The sequence below is a fragment of the Acipenser ruthenus genome, chromosome 23, assembly GCF_902713425.1.
Source record: "Acipenser ruthenus chromosome 23, fAciRut3.2 maternal haplotype, whole genome shotgun sequence".
Lineage (NCBI taxonomy): Eukaryota > Metazoa > Chordata > Actinopteri > Acipenseriformes > Acipenseridae > Acipenser > Acipenser ruthenus.
In genome coordinates, this window is record NC_081211.1 from 2,086,926 (window position 1) to 2,104,416 (window position 17,491).

The 17,491-nt window shown below is 39.5% G+C and overlaps 1 long non-coding RNA gene across 2 annotated transcripts; it reads left to right on the top strand.

Annotated features, from left to right (window-relative positions):
• Positions 1-7,273: 7,273 nt before the first annotated feature.
• On the top strand, positions 7,274-16,463 carry LOC117412736 (uncharacterized). 2 transcript variants are annotated; one of them, XR_009308288.1, is made up of 4 exons: positions 7,274-7,384; positions 10,871-10,990; positions 12,041-12,119; positions 15,102-16,463. It is a non-coding gene; the product is annotated as an uncharacterized LOC117412736 (long non-coding RNA). The 2 variants fall into 2 exon arrangements; XR_009308287.1 differs by lacking the exon at positions 7,274-7,384 and adding an exon at positions 8,589-8,632.
• Positions 16,464-17,491: the final 1,028 nt, after the last annotated feature.

Here is a 17,491-nt window from a genome sequence, read left to right on the forward strand (position 1 = left end):
TTGTGGACTGATAAATAAACCCTGCAGTAACGTAAGCCATGTCCTGAACTAACAAACACATGGATTACATGTGATTTTGCTACCATGTCTCAAACTAGCATGTGCCTTCTCTTGTGGTAAATCTGCACATTGAGAGTTGGATATATATTCCTGGTAGAAAGCCTAATGTTACTCATGCAAAAGCCCCAGAATTTTTTTGTATATTGCATAATGATTTGGCGCTAATGAAAAGTGCTGAATTGGCAGTGGTGGGGACTAAAATCTTTGTTTATCCACAAAGCAGGGCTAGCACAAGCTGTGCTGATGTGAGCTTCACCACATTGCCCAGCAAGCATGCCTCAAACCTGCTTCAGAAGGACCACCTGTCACAGAGTGAAGGAGCAATCTCCATTCCCATCTATTGCCGTGATTCAAATTGGATCTCAGTGCCACCGAATTGTAGTGTTTGGTAGTTTTGTTGACAGAAACCAACCCATTGCCCCCAGAGATTGAATGGAACATTTGACCTCATGGTTTAGTAAAATTAGCCACTATGTAATGCACAGTATGCATGCATTTCTAAAACATTCTATACTGTTATAAGATAGAGGCTTTGTTAGAATGAAGTATCCCATCCTGCTTCCATACAAACTGTAAAACCCATGCATGCACATGCAGGGGGTCCTCAGTATCCAGTCAAATTTGTATGAAATCAACAGTTTCATGGATTATACTCACATGCAAGCCGAATGGGCTTAAGGAGGCCAGGATAAAGCTTTGAAGAAGATTCATGAAAAATCAAGGCGGTTATTGTGTTCTGATCCGTGTGTTTTTGTATTAATACTAATTTGCTTGTATAGTTGTAACTGCAGGTTCCATTCCAATCCCCTTTGAAAAAGAATCTGCATTTTTAACAACTTGTGGATTGCAGGTTACTGCATTTCAGCAGACAATGGCTGTCTGTCACATGCTTCAATAGTTAGACTGTATTCGACCTGAGACATAAAGAGCTAGGCTGGCATGCTTAATAAAAGAATCACTGCGAGACCTAATCCAATTACTGCTACGTGTTGCTTTCCTCTTTCATCATAATTATTACAAATGGTTGAGTGTCCCTTCATCTTCGATAGACAAATCCAATTAAGATACCGTAGGTTGTGCATAGTTTCGGATTGAGGGAAATAAGTTAGTGCCTTGAAATCAGAATTTGTATAGTCGTGTGATTGAGGAGGAGGGAAGTGATATCTAACCAGGGTATCCTGCTTTTACAGGGACGACCCTGTTCCCTATTCACTGAATAGTAGTGTCAGACAACATTGCTGTCTATGTGTATTCTGGGTGTCCTTCAGAAAGCATAATACATCAAATATTGCAATGCAAAAACTATTCTTTTCCCCCCAGAAAGCTACAGAGGTAAACCACAAGCACCTATGTTGCATGTTAATAGTCTCATACGGTTAACACATCTTGCCTAAATCTGTATTTAGTAGTTTAGCTCCTGTTGTAAATTATGTATATAATGACGAATAGCTACATAGCTGTTGTTATTTAAAGTTATTCCCAAGTTCTGAAACATCAGCTTTTTTAATTCACAAAAAAGTGGAGCTAACTTTTACGCTGGAGCAAATTCTTAGCAAAACTGTCCAGCTGCGTGCTGATTGGTCGCCGATGCTGACCGCAAACCTCTGATTGGCCAACACGCAGAGCGTGGTTGAAGGTTAAATAACTTTGCCATACGGTCTACTTGTAGAGCAGGATTGAGACAAACTCGAAAATCTCCAAACTGGCACAAAAGACTCCTACCATATAACAGGGAAAAGAGGTGTTTTGTGAGCATGGAAAAACCCTCTGTGTCATCTTGTTATAGAAGAACACATTCTCTGGGCCCGGGGAAGCAGTTTTAACACTTGCTTTGGCCCTGACTAGTGGACTGTTCAGAGACACTTGTGGTCAGCATGAGGCTTCTTTTATTTTTCCTCTTCTTCGAAGAGTCAATGCCTCTTTTTGTTCGGCTGCCCAGTTTTCATGCCTGAACACAGAATGAGATTTTCATCCAACAAAAGCAGGCATTGTCGTCGCCCCCCCCCCCCCCCCCCCCTCGCCTAGCATCTGATGAGCATCAGCAAGGCCAGCAGAGAGAGGGGCTGCAGAAAAGCTGCAGAAAAAAAGGGAAAGTCTCAGACATGCAATGAAGTTTCACTTCATTTTGTTTGAGCTCTCGTCGTACTGGAAACAGACGTGAAAGAACTGAGCATGGAGTTTGCAACCCCAAAATAAAAACAGCTTTATAACTGCACTGGCACCTTATTCCTGAACATTCGATGTCAAAATAAAAATAACTTTTATGTTTTTGCATTAATGACTTTTTGGTTTGTTTTTTTTTCCCTGCTAAAATGATCAAAAACATAATATTTTTTTTTCCATTAATATGTGCAAGGCAACTATTGTAAAATTAACATGTTGGCTGTGTTAGACCTTGTTAAAACCATGTATAGATCCTTAAAATAGATCTACATGTTTCAGGTAACAAACTAAACATTGTGTTTAAAGTATTATTATGAATTTCTTAGCAGATTACCTTATCCAGGGCGACTTACAATTGTTACAAGATATCACATTATTTTTACATACAATTACCCATTTATACAGTTGGGTTTTTACTGGAGCAATCTAGATAAAGTACCTTGCTCCAGGGTACAGCAGCAGTGTCCCCCATCTTGGATTGAACCCACAACCCTCTGGTCAAAAGTCCAAAGCCCTAACCACTACTCCACACTACTGCCCTAGTAAAGTAACATTCAAGTTGCTATTGAGCTTAAAGACCATGCAGTCAAACAGTTACAGTCGGTTGTCCCTTGTTTGAATGGAGGTCAATTAAAGGCCCAGCTGGAGTATATTTTTTGATGCTTCACGGTATGGTCTGCCTTTGGGAAGTGTCATTAACAATAAAAAAAAAGATAAAAATGCCTATGTGTGTGTGTGTTTTTTCTGTTTGCCTGTGGATTTAGAAAGCAACAACTCAGACTGCTGAAGAAACTTGAGTTTCAAGGCACAGCTGCTGGAAGGGGGTAGCATTCCTTTAGAGACATTTCTCAGATTCTAGCAGATTTCAAAATTACATGAGTTTTAAAAAAAGTGCTTTTTAAAACTATCGGCTGGTTTCACTGACCCCGTTACCCCAAGCAAGGTAGTCGAGTCTGTGAAACCAGCTTTGTATGGGGCTGCTTTTGGGTTGCCATTCGTTTAGTTAACTCACTGTTTTATCCATTACCAAATGATCTTGAAGTGGCACTACAGCAGGCAATGCTAGTGCAAGATCAGCTTTGGTATGGTTGCTATGAGCCATTAGGGGAGTACTCTCACGACAGTAAGATTTGTATATTTTAACATGCCAGTGACATCACAATGGTATGAGGAGAGAGCTCTGTCTGGCAGATAAGGAGTATGTAGAAATATACAGAACCCTTACGAATCTCAAAAATGCATTGTCATATAAACTCTGAATCGTTAACATCCAGGCTGCAAAAGACTACAAAACCTTTCTGCTTTCTTCTCAACCAATATATTCCTGTGCATAATTGTACCACGTTAAGTTTCCTATCTAGGTATCTATTTTAGAATGTATGTATGTTTTTTAAAAGTTATGGCAGGGCAACTTCTCAAACATCATAGAGTTCACACAAACTGTTTAAAGATTTAAAAAAATTAAATAAAAAAATCAGGACAGAAGGCAACATAATTCAACTCAATGCTATTACAAATAATCAAGCATCAAAGTGCCTTGGAAGAATCTTGGAACAGACTGTCAAAAATATCTTGAGAACCACAATACATCCAAGTGCAAGTGTAAAAACACAGAGCCGTATTGCACTTGTGCTGTCTTTAATAGCATATGATCTTACAGGGCATATTCACTAAGCGTTTCCTCCATTCTTTAATTAACGCCAGTCTTTTTAAAAGGAGACAAAAATCATGTTAATGTTACAAAATGAGATCCAAAACACATCGAGAGTGCTCAAGAGGACTTGAAATGTATAACACAGTTGTTTGGTTTTAGTTTTGTAAAGTGAACAGTTAACATAAAATGCTAATGTTAATTAAAGACTGGAGTAAACGCTTTGAAACTATAACCCTGTATCTCTAAATTTATGTTAGATTTACATCGAAAGGAGGCGGGTGGAGGAATGATAGTTTTTATTATATAGAATTATATAAATAAATAAATAAATAAAACTAGCAGGCATGTTTTGAGAAGCTGGCTGTAAGGGGAGAGAGGAGGCAAAAAAAAATAAATAAATAAAACATTTCAGCTGGATATCACATGACTTCAAGGAATGCTTGAGCACTGCTAACACATAGCTGATAATAATAAAAACGGCCTGACTGGATTTTCTGAAAGTTTCCAGGTGGAATCCCCTGGAAGGTGTGTGCTCATTGGCCTGCGGGTTGCAGGCCAATGAGCACACACAGGAACGAAAGTGAAAGCTGGTTGCTGCTCCTCTGCTGTTACTGGCACTAGGCTTTCCTGTGAGGGGTTTATAATATTTACCTTGGTGATATCCATTACATTTCAAATATAAGAACATGGGGGCTTTTTGTCAACGTAACAGGGCCTTTAACTTGCATATACTTCTTACAACACACACCGGGGACTTGTATTTTGGTATCTGTGTGGAGTAGTGGTTAGGGCTCTGGACTCTTGACCGGAGGGTTGTGGGTTCAATCCCCAGTGGGGGACACTGCTGTTGTACCCTTGAGCAAGGTACTTTACCTAGATTGCTCCAGTAAAAACCCAACTGTATAAATGGGTAATTGTATGTAAAAACAATGTGATATCTGTATAATGTGAAATAATGTATAATGTGATATCTTGTAACAATTGTAAGTCGCCCTGGATAAGGGCGTCTGCTAAGAAATAAATAAATAATAATCTCTAGGTTTCTATGGAGACTCTTTCTGTTTTGAAGTGGGGGTGGTGGTGGTGAGGGGTTTAACCTTCAAATATTTATAGATTTTTAGTCAGCAATCCACCATGAAAGGTGAGTTTTAATCGTTTGAAGTTTTTCAGCACTAACTTTACAGAAAGACCTCCCTAGGATAACTAGTTCAATAGTTAAATGAGTGTCTTATACTAAAAAAAAAAAGTAAAGGGACATAGATATACATATGAGCATATTAGATTTGTGGTCCCTCTGCAAATTTGAGTGGAGTTATCTTTCCTATACTGTACTGCTGAAGCGGTCTGCAGTATTTTTTTCCCAGCCGATATACAGGTTTGCAGTGTTGAAAGGCTGTAGGTTGAAAAGTCTACAAATAATTCCTCCATTTTAAAAACATTAGATCAAGCTGTGATCCGATTCTAATCCTGCTGCGAAGCTCGAACAGAACAGGGTCAGATTTGAGTCCAAACTGAGCTTGGGATCAGTGCTGATGGTTTTAGTACAACCCAAACATGTCACGGGATCAAGATCGGAGCCCAGATTCATGATCAGATCTATTGAATACAACCAGCCCCTGGCCTGCAATGTCCTAAGAGTTTTTCAAATGTAATACCACATGATTTATTAGATCTGGTTTATAGAAGATGATGTTTTTCCTTCTCTCAACAGAACCCCATCCAACCCCACATCTGCTCAAGAAAAACAATGTTGTTTTCCGTCTCACTTCAGCAGTCAGGGAGGAATCAGGATTTGGAAGGTCGGTATAATTACTGGAATGACTCTGGGAAGCACGCACATGTGAAATGGAGTTTGGGACTATATATATTTTTTTTTATATTGTATTGGCTTTAGTACCAGATAACAAAACCAACAAAAACTGTGATCAAAATAATAGTCTTTTTAGCCAATTTTATTTTTGTACGACTCAATCGCAGTGATCTTTCACAGCTTGTGTGTGCAGAACTCCCTCAAAGACGCTCTCAGGATAGCAGGACCATATTTAAATTGTAATCCCAGCCTGGGGTCCCAATTAATTCAACACTATCGGCTCTATTTTGAAGCACAGGGCAAAGGCAAAGGCAGTTTCGTGCACAGAGAGAACTGAATAGTTTTAAGAGCATAAAACATATTATTATTATTATTATTATTATTTATTTCTTAGCAGACGCCCTTATCCAGGGCGACTTACAAATGTTACAAGATATCACATTATTTTTACATACAATTACATTATTTTTTTTTAACATACAAAAATACTTTGTCTTTGCCTGACTCTTTTAGCTCTTTGTGGTGTAATTGAGATATACATGTATATATTTTTTTCATGGTGGCATTTTCTCAATGCTGGCTCTATAACGTTTTGCTATCTTACCAACATGAGGATTGTTTCCAACATGAACTATGCCAGCCATGCAGCTGAACGATGATGGGAATAATTATCACACAGCCAGCATTTGGAGTGGGATATCAACATGTAAAACCTGAGCCGGCAAAGCTTTTACCTTCCTTCAGTGGGGAAGAATCTTCTGCTCTTCAGATCCTTGCCTATGCAAACGTATCAGCAGATTCTGTAGAATGAGGACTTCATGGACATTTATGGACATTTAGGCTTATAATTCAAAGGCAGTTTGAAACAAGACAATGGTATTTTCCAAGGGACAGTGAAAAAATAAGTTCCAGGTCAAAGGGCATGTTGTATGCTGTGTTATACTTTACATGTTTTTTAGTCAGTATTTTTAAAAAGGGTTATTCTGATAAAAGAAATCCCCTGTAGCTGAAGCCTTGATAACTACGTTTTCGAAAAAGCTCTACCCCTTTCAGAGGAGCTGAACTTATTCCAGTGGAAATTTAAAAATAAATAAGACGCTAACGCAGATATACCCTCATTAAAGGCTGTCATAGCAATATGCGTCGCTGTGGCAACCACTGCATCAACGTGGGCACTGAAACAAGAAAGGGCCCTGCTGTGTAGCACATTGCAAAGAAGGAAAGGCTTTTGATTAAATAATCAAAATACAAAAATAAATGCTGTTGGTATTTCTGACTTATTTTGATTTCCTTGTGCATGGCATCTGCAACTGTCATGTAATAAAAAAATAAATACAATCCCAGTATGTAGAAATGATTTATGAAACATTTATTTTTAGAACATTGTATAAAAAAAAAAAAAGAAAAGGGGGAGTCTTATATAAAGGTTCTGTTTGAAGATTGCAAGAGAATGCAACTGAGCCAAGCTCCTTAGAGCGCTGTAGCATTTAAGTTGCCATGGCAACTGCAGACCCAGTCCCTGGTAAACCCTGATGCCCAAACCGGAGAGATGCGTCAAATCTCTTATTACTCCTGCCTTTCAAAAGGTCAGGCTGTGTTTCTGAAGCCGGGCGCTGATCGCGCCATAGGCAGGAACACTTTGAAGCTCAGGTCACGTCCACACTCTCCTCCCTGCTTCTGCTCTCTGTCTCTGTTCAGTAGGTATTTTTGCATTTTTATCATGTTTTCCCCATAGCTCTACTATGCATTTACCATAATTCACCCTGGTTTGCAAACGTTTATTAATATGCTTTACCATACCTCACTATTCTTTACCATGCTTACCTATGCTTTGCCCTGCTTTCACTGTGCTTTATTACACTTTGCTGTGCACTTACTAGTGTAAGGGAAAGCCTGGCCTGTACTGTACCAGTGGGTCTGCCTCTGGGTATACCATTCCTGTTTATTTCAGCTGGGTTGTAATAGAAATGGGAAAACCCTTGCTTTCAGTACTGGTTTGAGGGGGCAGCACTTTTGTGCCGTATGAGAGTTCCAACATCAGCTACAAAGAAGTGAAACTAAAATAGGATAGCTGATCTGATCTGTGTGCATCTGATGGCTTCATAAAAAGGCACAGTACAACAAATGTACTTATTAACCTTGCCTGGAGTTTCCTAATATTTCCATATGTCAGTCATACTGCTTTTGGAATTTTTTTTTTTGTTTAAACAAAAGGTACTTCATGCACGAAACAGGGGCACCAGACAGGAAAACAGATCAATAAGCCTTGGTGTGGCTTTCTCTTTAGTAAACAGAATGTGGTGTTTACTGTCCTTGCTGTGAAAAGACCAGGACCTTTCCTTTACTACAATTTCTTGACAATTTTTTTTTTCTTCTTCTTGGAAGATAACACTAACTCCTGTTTTTTTTTATAGTTTATCAGATTATAGCCAAACACAATCCCAAAGGATGCACTGTGGTTTGGAGGATAAAACAAAACACTTAACTCAGAAGACTTAATCAGATAACAGCCATGCTAGGCAATTAAACCCCTAATGTGGGTCAAACTAGCTATGTTTAAACAAGAAATTCATGCCCAATATATGTAATTATATAAATAATGTGCAGTTCCAGCACTAGTTTATACAGGAAGCTCAGACATCATCGTTCTGCCACTGACACACAGACACAAAGTAAAGCATTCTGAAAAGACAGAGAAAGACTCTGTGGAAATGTTTGTAGAAATTAGGGAAATGCATTACCTATTGTATGTGTTACGAGGAAAAAAAATGCAAATTTGTACAATAATTCTTGGTTAAGAAAATCTCTATTTTGTTTCCATTACCATCAGATTTAGGACTGCATCACTGCCAATCGCTAGGCGGATCCGCCACATTTGTGCTATGTGCTTTATCACAGAACAAAAAAGAAAACCTAAACATTATTAAAATAACAGACCCTACAAGGTAGGTATGATGTAATGATTTAAGAGGGTACGGTTTCCATAAGCATTGAGATCGCTTCTTTGTGGAGAAGGGCACGCTGGCTTTCAGATATATTCAACATACAATAAAGGACTTTCACAATGCCATCGATTGAGTGAAAACTGCTGTGTGTGTGTTAGCCAGGACTTCAGTGTGAGTGCCAATCTTTCAGCCCACACGGAGCGATTACGGACTAGCCCTGCACTTGCAGGCATTCAAACTACTTTTTCCATGGTTTTTCTCTTTTCCAAGGTTCAGGCCACTGGAATGTCGCAATTGGATTAATACTTTATTATTAGATTTATTATTTAGGGCAGTGGTTGCAAGCAAGACATGCCAGTGGAATAAAATGGTGCCAGGAATTTATTTGATGCGTGTGTTTGTGTGTGCGTGTGTGACTGTGTGTGTGTATACGTGTGTGCGTGTGCGTGTGCCAGCTTAATCGAGAAATCATTGCTCCTATAGCCATGAGCAAACTTTGCATTGAAAAAAAGAAAGAAAAAAACTCAGATGGGATGTACCAAGTGTAAAGAGAAAGAGCAGAAAATGATTCATATCACAATAGATGTCTCAAAGCTTTGACAATATTCTCTTGGGATCACTTGGTTATGAATTGCATTAATAATAACATTATTTTTTCATGCAAGAAACTATTATGCATATTCAGACACTGTCAAATAAAATATTTATATTAAACATAATACAGTATGTGCAACATACTAAAAGCATAATATAATACCAGTATACCTCTAGTATATTTATAGTACATTATACTATTTTGGCCTATATACATATAACAAATGCAAACGAGTCTTTCTCCAAGTTCATAGTTAGCACAGTGCTTTTCCGTTTAGCGTCCCAACTTGTATGTTAATCAGGGAAATTCTCCATCTCATTTACATCCATTGCAACTATAATAAGGTCATTGTTTCACAGGCATGTCAGGAGAGATTTGTGCATCCAAGGCTGGTTTGAATAGTACAAGCCCTATGCCTGGGATTCCAGCTCAGTCTCTTGGGTCACTCCTACTCTTCCATTACAAACTTGACTTCAGTTGCAGTGAATTTCCATTAATGCAAAACCCTGGGTAGCTTCGGAAAGCAGGACTTGCTTCATCGTAGGGGTGTGAGTAATAATTAATAATTGCATACAATGCAACTGTGTTGCAAAGACACACCTTCATAGAGAGATCTGATTAGTTGTCGGCTGGATTTGCACACCCCCAATCCTAAAATGCATGAGCAGCGTTCTCTAAATTGCTAGCAATCCTCCAGTCTTGATTTTCCTTTTCCTAGCAGGTGAGCTGTGGTAATAATGATGAATGAGATGGCATACTGACCCATTAGTGGAGCCACCACTGCCTCCAGACACGCTGTGTCCCACTAACCTCCTTCCCTATAGCAGGATTGACAGGCTACCTCTGTGCCTCTGTCTGTGTGTACCGCATGGGAAATCTGAGCTGTGTTTTGACTGCAGGCTTTTTGCAGCTAGTTTGCAGGTACATTATTCCCAGTTACAGACTTCTTTTTCTGTATTGCAGCTGTGCGGTGGTGTCGATTTAAGATCTTCTTTCACATCTTCTGTTAGTTCTCACAGTTATTGATTATTGCTGTCAATGCTGCTGTTGCAAGATGTTTTTCCCCTGTGCGAGCCATATGAGAATGACCTGGCTTGTCTGTGGTTTACCATGTACTATACAATAGTTTTACTTACTGTGGCAAGCTATTTGAAAGTAAGCCTTAATTACAGTGCTAGTTCTGAGTTTCTAAGTTTATCCATTGACTTACCATTGTCAAACTTCCCTGTTAACATTAGAGTTTTCTGATTGATAGCCTTGTCAGTTCTGCCACAGTTTGTGTTTTAATTAAGGAGATTCTCTAAAGCCTTCATTATAAAACAGAACTGGTCTAACTACAGCAATGATGCATAATGGTCTAGCAAGAGGCTATTTTAAAAACTGCTTTGTCTAAATATGTAATGACTCTATAAATTAAATTTATGGATGCTGTTATGGATTTCTGAGTTGAAAAATGGGTTTCCAAAACAGACGCTGTACAGTTTTGTACAATATTGCAGCACTGCACCTACATGAAAAAATATTGGCCACCAACGTTGTTCCTTCAGCTCTGATGATTCTGTCTGGCTGCTGTCTCCAATTAAACTGAAACTTACAAAGCTGCAACCACACACACTAAAGACAGCTGTTTATTTGATTCACAGATGCCCCGTTTGGTTTTTAAGGGATGTCCTGTCCACATGTACAGGGTTTGCAGGAAGAGGAGATGGAGGCTTTTTGGGAATGATCTCAACAGGAAACTAGATGGCATTGATATCCTTGCAGTGAGTTTCTAAATGTTCCGTACCTCTAATAGTGTCAGACTGACCTCCTGTGCATTATCTGCTGTGCCAAGTGATGCTAAAAGTTCACTTTTTATAACTGGAGAAATCAATTATTATTATTATTATTATTTATTTCTTAGCAGACGCCCTTATCCAGGGCGACTTACAATTGTTACAAGATATCACATTATACATTATTTCACATTATACAGATATCACATTATTTTACATACAATTACCCATTTATACAGTTGGGTTTTTACTGGAGCAATCTAGGTAAAGTACCTTGCTCAAGGGTACAACAGCTGTGTCCCCCACTGGGGATTGAACCCACAACCCTCCGGTCAAGAGTCCAGAGCCCTAACCACTACTCCACACTGCTGCCCTACTGTTTACGACCCTCGATTTTGACGAGTGAGTAAGGTCTTTCAAAATACAGAATGTTCACAGTGTAGCAACATTCCAAGGGTGAGACACCACACTTGAAAGTGTTTTTGCTACAAGTAGGTTCTATCTGGGATGTGGCTTATTATGGTATGTAGCACAGTGACTGTAACTTAGCTGTCAGACTTTTAGAATGGCAGAATGGTAGGGCAAATGACTCTTGTGTTAAAATTCCTTTAAGTATTTGGATGCTGTAGTAGTAACAGGCTGAATTAAAGAGGAATAGACAAACAAACATGAGCATAAAAAAGGAGGTGTAGTCCTAAATCTGAAGGTACCGGCATGCCACTAAAATACTGATTTTTCTCAAACAAGAATTATTATACAAATTCACTTATTTGTAGCAACACATATAATAGGTAATGCATTTATCTTATTTCGACAAGCATTTCCTCAAAGTGTCTTTCTCCATCTTGTCAGAATGTTTTACTTTAATGAGGCCACAGTGCTGTTTTTTCTTTTTTAATTGCATGCAAATCCTAGTGAAATCTATTACAATTCAAAAGCTTAGTAGCACAAAATCTTCCCTAAATCGCTGTGTTTAATCAGTTTCATTTGATTTATTTCTTTATCTATTTATTCAATGTAATTGCAATCTGCTTTCAGGAGAACAAAATGTGATTTCAACTTTGCAGACGCCTCTGCCTGAAAACAACAACAAAGCCAACAGCAGCCACAGTCTAAGGTGATTTCATTGTGAATGCTTATGGCCAAGTCATGTGATGTAGTCACAAGCACCATCACTTACAAACAGCTAAAGGAGGAACAACATTGACAGCAAGCTCTAAGTTTCTATACAGAGTTTCCATTCGGCTTCAGCATTGATAAATCTATCCTTCAAAAACAAAGGCAATTTTATTTTGCACTGAGCACTGATTCTCTTTACTGTTTATCTTCTATCTGTCTATAAATGTGTATCTGCTTTGGCAATCCAATAATAAGTACTTATAAGGACTTTTATATGACATTTATAAGGACTTTTATATGACATTTGGGCGGGACCTTTTAGCAATACAGAGATGGAAATAAGACTCCTATTGTATAGCAGTTTCACCCTTTCCAGGTTTTAATATGAGCTTGATTAGCCCCAGTGTATAGGGAGCAAGCTCAGCTGTGTCTTATAAACTAGTAAAATCATACATGGCTCAAACTGCTATGCAGTGGGAGTCTTATTTCCATCCCTGCTACAGTCCATTTGACATTAATGTTGTGACTTTAGATATAGCACAATTAAATCAACCAGTCATGGTTTTGCAATTGCAAAAGACGTTACTGAGCATCATAGTATTGTCTACTACCACAATTGAACAGGCTGGGAGTACTGTTCAATTAGCAATTAAAAAATTATCAATTAAAACGATTCACTATCATATGAATCCATGTAGCAATTCTTACGTTTATCATGCCCGCGGTTCTACCGGTACCTCTTGGTTAAGGCAGTGGTGTTGTAATGGTGTTGTTGGGCAGCAGTGTGGAGTAGTGTTTAGGGCTCTTGACTCTTGACCGGAGGGTCGAGGGTTCAATCCCCGCTGGGGACACTGCTGCTGTACCCTTGAGCAAGGTACTTTACCAAGATTGCTCCAGTAAAAACCCAACTGTATAAATGGGTAATTGTATGTAAAAATAATGTGATATCTTGTAACAATTGTAAGTCGCCCTGGATAAGGGCGTCAGCTAAGAAATAAATAATAATAATAATAATAATTAAGTAATCAATTCACAATAATCCATGACAGGATCATGGTACCTTCAGTGAAACCACTGAGCACTGTCTGTTCCAAATCCAATGGCTTTTCATTGTTGGTAATGCTTTAGTCTGCTAATGGCAAGGGTTCTTTAGGGTAGTACACCAGTATTATAGAGGTACTGTGATGGCATTTCACTAAATGTTCTGTTAAGGAAAACTATACAGTATGGGATCTATACGATCAGTACAGTGGTGGATCTAAATACAGACACCGTTCAGATTAGGGGGGGTCCAATCACGGTCCTGGAGGGCCGTTCCACTCCAGGTTGAACAGCTCAAATGAGATCATTAACCACGTTGGGGTCTGGATGGAGGTTTAATTGGTTCAGTTAAACAATTTAGAACAGGGTTTGGAACAAAGAATGAAAACATCTCCAGATTGCGTTTGGGAACTTATCTACTGTAGGGCTGGAGAACTGCTGACTGGACTTGTAAATATTTCAGTGCATTTTGCTGTATAGTGAACCCCAACAAAAATCTAGAATTCATTGTCATTATTGCATGAACAGCATGCTGTGTACTGATATACATCTCTCAGCCCTGCAGACAGGTTACGGTCAGTGAATCCAAGCAAGTGAGATTTTAACTGACGTCAACAAAGTCACTTAACTGAGAGTGATTCTCATTCCCAACGAGTGAGATATGACATGGCTGATTCCGAGAGTGCGGTATGCATCTCGTATTAAGACCTGAAAAACAATGTGCGCCCTCACATTGATAGGAACCCCAACATCTGTGCTGAGTGTTCGATGGGGTAGTTTAATGCTTGTGTGTTTAGAGCTCCAGGAATATGTTTTAATCAGCCATCTTCCAGGGTTAATGAATAGCCGGCTGACACACAAACCTGATGTTGTTGTTGTTGTTATCACTTCGGTTGCCATGGTTATATTGGTCCTCATGAGCCATTTTATGGCCCTGTATCTATAAGATAACCCTGGCTGATGCAAGGCTTTTTTCATTTTCAACGACATCATCTATAACTGGAGGTAGAAATTATCGCCTTTCAAACCAAAACAGCGTCCCGGCTCTAACCAATAAGACGAATTTAACGTACTGTGTTAACGCAGGCCAATAAAATGGTTGCACTAGAGGTCGCTGCAATTGTATTAAACACTGCTTTCTAAGACTACTGTGTATTTACATAGGTAGGAAGCACTTTTTTACACAGTTATAAATGCACGTAATAGCCTACCAGGTGACGAAGTAGGATCTAAAACACTGGGAACAGTTAAAAAAAGAATAGATTCAGTGTTTTTAAATTTGATCCCCCCCAGTAGAGGAGAAAGGTGTGCTAACGAGGGATGAGCCTTGATGGGCCGAACAGCCTCTGCTCAACCTCACACTTTTCTTATGTTCCTATGTTGCTTACCACCCCCGTATGTTGGGGGCGATTCGTGTAAGTAGCTGTTGAAGGAAAGCTGCTGATGCAGAATGTGACGTATTGTGCTCTTTAAGCTGGGGAAGTGCATCGCATGACGTAAGGTTTTAGTGAAAGGTTTAGCACACAGTGGGTTATGACAAGGCCGCCCACTTCCCCTTCGCACATTGTGCAATGTTACAGGACGTGCCTCTTGGAGGGCTAGCAGGAAGATGCTCTGTTACCCTTCCTGCCCACAGAGCTGGTGAATGACTGAGAGGAAACAGCTAAGACGTGCCCCGTTCTATCGCTTGAGAGTTTTTGCCCGGTCACAGAGTCACCTGACTGCTATAGAAACATGACAAACAGTTTAATTAAACAAATGTTTACCTGCTGCAACACTGACGGTAGGATTAGATCCAAAATATAAAAACTTGAGGCCAGTAAATTAATTTCACTGGTAACAGCTTAGTTTCAACTGAGGTCTGGAGATGGGAACGAAGCTGGCTTTTATTATCAGGCTGTTGGCGTTTCTATTGCTGTGATTTGATTTCTCTTTTCAGATACCAACACATCACTCTGGGCTCTGTCAAATCCCCAGCCGAGGCAAGTTTGAATGAAAATGCATTTGGAATGTGGTGTTCTGTGATGTATTTTTCATAGCAATTCTGGCATTTCTTTCACAGGCTCCCTCATGCCCTCTTAAAACATTATCGAGAAGAAACTGCACTTTCATCCGACATGAAAACCATTTCAGACATTACTGTTGCTCTGTTAGAAAATCGATTTAAATACAACAAGTAAATAGCATTGATCCAAATAAAAAAAAGGACCTTTGGATGCCTCATTCAAGATTGCCAGTCCCTCTCAATCACCATTCTGTTAAAAACAGATTGTGAAAGAGCTGTTACACAGAAGCGTGCAGCAAAATCATGCAAAGACAACAAACCTGTAGGGTTCTGCTACTGGATCCTAGAGAATAATGACACTTAGTCGTAGCATTCGCCCGATTGACTAAAAAGTGAGGACATGTGATTAACAATATCAGAACAATCACAATCATGTTTACAAATAACATTTTAGAATCTCTTTATATACAGGGAGTATGGATAACACAACCAATGGCAGTGTGTGCTTGCCCAGATGAACCCCACAAATGAATTATTGGGTAATTTACAATCCATTAAAGATGAAATAATATTGACATTGGAATAGTTGCCACTTTGCAAAGTACACTATTACATCACAGAGAGAAAACCTTGGGCTTGTGTTTTGTAATGTCAGCGGAAAAGCTTTGGGTTACCTTAGAAACAGAAGCCATCCTGTGAGTGTAATGCTTCCTCTTTCCATGCTCTCTGCAAACGGGACCTCGTACGTGCAAGACGCCAGTTTAATTGACAACTTCACGAAGGAATCCAACAAACCACAGCTCTGGTATTCTCAGAATTCCAGTGCTTCTTGTCCTGTGCATACCGACATCATCCCGTGCAGGGTTTTTGTTTAAAAGCAATTCCTGATTAAGACCTTCTGATTTATACTGTGTGAATACCCTTTTTGCTTTAGTTATGTTTTATGTTATCCATAATAAATGGTCTTCAATAGAAATGGTGCTTTACTAAGGGGCTACTGGTAGTATGCTACCATAGCTGACTTACCAATGGTATCCCTACGGTATAAACACACAATACACATTGGTAATACATGAGTATCACAGTACCATATCAGCATCATATCAGGACCACTATGAATTATTTCTTCCAAACCTGTTGTATTGCCTGCCATTGTTTTTTCCTGAGTAACTTTTGTGATTCATATGGTGTGAGTTCACATTATGTTTCAGCTTTGCTTTACGCTAGGCAAGCTTGTGTAGTTACTGTGTAATTACATTGTCATTGCTGGAAACTAAAATAAAGGGTTGCCATGCAGGACACAGGAGCTGCTGTGAGCAAGAGCAATGCCCATCACTGACTAACACATGCATCATTTCTGTTTGGCATCGACTGCCAGGGCATGGATCCAAAAGATTTACAATTAAGATAAATGCAATCTCTTAGCGAGTAAGTGATTAACCATTAGCTTTGAACATGCAATAAGCAATGCTGTTTACAGCTCTGCCAATTCTCAAGCAGTTTGATTGGACTGATAGCGGGATGAAGGAAGGATGGGTATCTACCACCGGACACCAAACTTTAAAGACGCTCAGATTAGGAAGGATAAAGAGCTGCACTCCCATTCTCTGAGGTCTGAAATAGAAACCATATCTAAATACTTACAGGGAAAGAAATAAGACACCCGTTGCATAACTGTGTGATCCATTCCAGATTTTGCAGAGACACGGTCTCTTGGAAGCAAGGTCATGTGTGTATACCTCACAGTAAAGCCTGGAATTGCACAAAACAGAAGTCTGTTTCCATCCCTGCATTTTGGATTTTCTAAACGTCTAGTTAACTGCCTGAGCCAGTCTACCCTTCTGTTTCTGTCTGCGGCTCTGTGTCTTGTGAGAAGCCCCCGGCTCTCTCTTCCCCAGTTCTGAAACTTCTGCATCCCGCAGCAGCCAGCGTGACAGGGATTGTATTGAGGCTGTCAGGGAGTGCTGGCCGGACTGTGTGCTGCTGAGTCAATAACACTGGCCTCTGTGTTCACAGGGAACAATAAGGAGGGGGTGCAGGGGGTTTACAGAGAGAGTGGGGCTAAGCAGAGGGGGAAGGGGGTGTATAAAGGCACACACAGCTGAAAAATACACATGCAAGAGGAAGAGACCATGAAAGTCTTCTGTTTTAAATGTACACTTGAATAAGGTTGTAATGGCTAATGATCTTGCTTGGGTTTGTTCAGGTTACTACATTGGTATTCATGTGAATAATGAGGCATTTTTCACTTTTCATACTGATTTGTGTATGTGTATATATATATATGCAGTTATGGGCTGCATTCATTTTTACAATCTGTGCTC